The 4,132-nt window shown below is 43.4% G+C and overlaps 1 long non-coding RNA gene across 1 annotated transcript in view; it reads right to left on the bottom strand.

Moving 5' to 3' along the window:
- Nucleotides 1-295: 295 nt before the first annotated feature.
- The window catches only part of LOC105853790, a 6,900-nt gene continuing 3,063 nt past the window's right edge, over nt 296-4,132 (bottom strand). The window contains exons 3-4 of the long non-coding RNA XR_001145562.1: nt 3,851-3,908; nt 296-1,397 (exon numbers count right to left, since the gene is read on the bottom strand). This is a non-coding gene — a long non-coding RNA (uncharacterized LOC105853790). The remainder of the gene's footprint in view (nt 1,398-3,850; nt 3,909-4,132) is intronic.

The following is a 4,132-nucleotide window of genomic DNA, read 5'->3' on the forward strand; positions in this document are numbered from 1 at the left end:
CTCTTCTTCCCTCCTGACAAATTCAGGCCATCCTTCTACAGAGAACTTTGAATTTTAAATATTTAGTTCATTTTAAACAAACTAATCCTATTTTTGGGAACTGTAGAAAAACTTCAAATGTAGATTTATGCTTAAAACTGTTCACCTGCACTTTCTGTATAGTAGCAAATAATTAGGAAAAAGCAAAAGGAAAACCCCAGAGGATGATAAAACTACAGTATACACATAAATGTAATGTAGAAGTTAAATACGACAGTCCTAAAGAGTTTTTAATGACCGGGAAAGTATTTACGTTACAATGTTACATGAAGAAAAGTAGAATTTCCTCCATAGGAGGTATTAGTGAAATATACTCTTTAACCATGATGTGTATGTAGACCAGTATGGAAATATTATTACTTTGAACCAAGTGGTTTAGACAGCAGTGAAAACGAGCTGGCTCTAGCTGCCAAAAAAATGTGGCTTCATCTTGCCCACATACTGATGAAAGAGTCAAGATGTATACACAATTTAATGCATTTAAATTTGCACTACCAGGCAGAATTAAAATCATGTTTTAATTAAATGTTTAGTGGCACACACTTAGGTGATAAATTATGAAGAGCAAGGGAAAAGATTTCAATGAAGGTCACGTTGGTGTTTACCTGTGCAAGATGATTTGATGAAATGTGATTTCTCCTTCTCGACCCAGTTACTGAGATTTCATTCTGCAGTTCTCAAACTACAGGTACAATGCCCACCCCCATACACAAGTGTAAAGTTTCACAAAAATTTGGAAAACACAAGGAAGAAAGTAAGCTAATTCATGAAACTACTTACTTTTTGATGAAATGTGATAGTTGCCTACTGTTCTTACATTTTACTCTAGTTTTCAAATTTTCCTTAATGTGCAAATTCCATTTCATTATCAGAACCAGTTAAGTAAAGCTAATGAAGTAACCCATCACGCTGAAGGTACATCCCTGCTCCTCAGTAGCTGTAAAATGCTTAAAGAATTAAGAATTCCACTGCAATTACAGAAAAACATCTAAGGATGAAAAAATAAAATACGGGCTTGATGCTCAGGGGTCTCCGCACAATGGAGCCCCACAGCCGCTGCAGGCCGCAGCCTCTGCCGTCTCACTCACGCTCCCTCAGCAGGGTTTCAGTCGCTCTACCTGTTTGTTCTCTCTCCGCTCTTTCTGACCCGAACCTGTGCTCCTACTGTATTTTAAACCCAAATAAATGTATGCTGCCTTTTCTAAACTTTAGATATTTATTCTGTCTAGTCCACAGTTTCATATAGCTTCAGCCGGATTGTGGGGGGAGGGGGGCCCAGACAGTAAAAAGAACACACTGCTTCAGAGTCTGGGCCCCTTTCAGCTTCCACACACCTCAGTTCTTTAAGTTGGACATACCTATGGGAAGAACAAGACACAGTTATGAATGGCGTCATGATATTGGCTAAAATAAGATTTTGTACAATGTAAAGACATTTCTGTGACTAGAACAGGATATTACACAGAAATTCCTGTGTTCCAAGGCAACCTGTCACATCAGCACACATCGACAGTGCCCTGTCCTGGCAAACAACATGCTTCATTTTCCTCTCATCCTGGAGCTCAAACCCTGATTCATCTCAGTAGACTCCACAGGCAACAGCCAAGACTGTGGCATTCATACACTCATTTATACTTTTGTGGACTCCTCAGTGGTCTTACTCCTGGGCAAGCTCGCCAACCGCCGGAGTCAGAAGCATCATAACTTAAGTTAGGTGCCAAGACTCAAGTAAGAAAAGAAGATAGCAGAAAACACTCTGGGGAATAAATAGACAGAGGCACTTGACAGAATCAGAAGAATGCCAGGAACACGGAATCCCCATTTTTAAAGAGTGGGTACCTTCTGAGGGGTTTGTGAAATATTTGCACATCAAATATTTCACCCTCACTGAAATTATATCACTGATACACTAAGGACACCTCTGCCATGCATATCCCTGCGGGGCCCACATTGCTCATCCCATGGTGAATTTCAGCCTGGCAATGACTAAGGTTGTTCTAGTTTAAGGTTGAAACAACCTTTTGAAACCTAATTGCATACAAACCAAGTAAAATACACACCATGGCAACTTCCCCACCCAGAACTGTGGAGACACGTGAGCCTTCTGCATTGAGCTAGAATGTGTAGGTGGCCTCTGTTTTTGGAGAATGGGGGTAACTGCCTCCATTTCCATTTGGAGCTCCAGAGTGGCCTGCTACTGCAGACCTCAGGGTAGAGGTCACCGCCCACAGATCCCCAGCCTTGTGGGGCAGAGGAAAGCAATTTCCAGGGCAGGGCCTCGGGAGTGGAGCTCCTGCCCTAGGGCCCAGCGGGGAGGAGCCTCCTACACTCTGACATGGGGTCCTCCTCCAGCCTGGAGAGGGCTAGGGGATCCCAAAGTGAGGGAAGGTGGGAAACATTTCCCTGCAGGTGGCTGGCTGTGGAGGGAGGGCAGGATGAGGAATACTGGGGTCTTTTAGGGTTCATTTCTATATGTGAAGGAACATTGGGGGCCAGTTTCATTCCTGGGCAGCCCGCTGGGGCAGAACCTGTACTGAGAGGGGGTCCCCTGGGAAGACACGGGCACATGCAAGTCTGGTCACTGCTGTCCACTGAGTACTCTGCATAGAGAAATCAGCAAGAACCAGGAGCCTCACCATGCAGCACGGTGCCCACCACACCCCCGATCCTTCTGGAAAGTCAGCCTGCTGCCCACTCAGGCCTTAGGTGCTCACATGAGGCCACCTACCTACGTCTCCCCCTACTGAACTCCCTGACAGAGGTGACAGCCACGTGACTGACCAGGGCCCTGCCGTCCAGAACAGGGGTTTGCAGTGCTGCTCTGGTGTCTCCCCTCCAGTGGGAGGATTTCTGCTAAATCTGTACCTCCTGTCTACTGTAATAAGAAAAGGCAAGAGAGGAGCTGATGGGCAGAAGCCGAGACTACTGTCTGAACCAAAACGGGGGCTTTAGGGCCTGACCAGACCAGATGGGGACCTGGCTGTCCCTCCAGACCCAAGCCTCAGTTTGGGATCTACATAAGGGAACGTGTCCCTCTCTCTGAGAGGTCTGCACGGGGCATTCACCAGTTATTTCCCACTGGCCACTAGCTGCTAGAAGCTGAAGATTCCAGCTGAACCAACAGCTCTGAGGAAGGGACTGGAAGTCGCGTGACCACAAAGAAAGGGCCATGATCTGTGACGCTGCCTTTGTTACCATTGCCACATTCCCAGTTTTAGGTTTTGAGTTTTCTGACTTAATTCCTGCATTTAATTACTTTATAAACCAAACTGACACTATATGGGAATTCAGAAGTCCCCGAAGTACAACACTTTATCTGGGTGTCATGATGAAGCAGGTGACAAAAGAACAATCCTACTCACTGTTCCATCAAAGGTGGAAGAACTTCCCAATATATTAACTTGTCATCTATTTTATGATTAAACACCTTTTATCACCCCAATATGCTTTCTCCATCTTTGGCAATCACACCTCATTCATTGTGTCTTTTTAGAAAAATAATACCTAATTTATTTTTTAATACTGTTTTACAAATCTTCCACAATTGGAAAAAAAGTAATATATCTAGATGGGACTCACTGTTTATTTGCAATTTGTTTTATTTCATTTAAATTTTGGAATAAGATATTTTGTTGGCAGATCAAAATGAGAAAACTATATATGCATGGGTCTTATGATTTGGTAATGACCCACATATGAGGAGGTTATTTGTAAATGCTATTACAACACCGATTATTGTTTTTTATTAACATGGAGTCTTCTCTCACATAGATGTCATACTAAAAGCAATCACATATTAAGCCTCATTTACCTGAGCATCTTGTTCAATCTGAGCTCCATCAACACCAGCATCAGGGTCTCTAACTGACCTAAAATAGAAAATATATCACAGTATTGAATTACTGAGCATGTTTATGCAAATGGAGAAATGGCTCCATCTGGGGGTTCCTGAAGCTTTTCATTCTAGGAGGGTTATGTTTCTACAGAGCATAACAATGAGATTCCATTGCATCATGCAGCACTCTGCAAAACCAAACTGACCCTGTTGACTTGAAATCCAGATCTAGTCTCTCTCTCTCTCTCTCTCTCTCTC

This window comes from Condylura cristata, unplaced genomic scaffold, assembly GCF_000260355.1.
Source record: "Condylura cristata isolate star-nosed mole 26May11 unplaced genomic scaffold, ConCri1.0 scaffold00018, whole genome shotgun sequence".
In the NCBI taxonomy this organism is placed as follows: domain Eukaryota; kingdom Metazoa; phylum Chordata; class Mammalia; order Eulipotyphla; family Talpidae; genus Condylura; species Condylura cristata.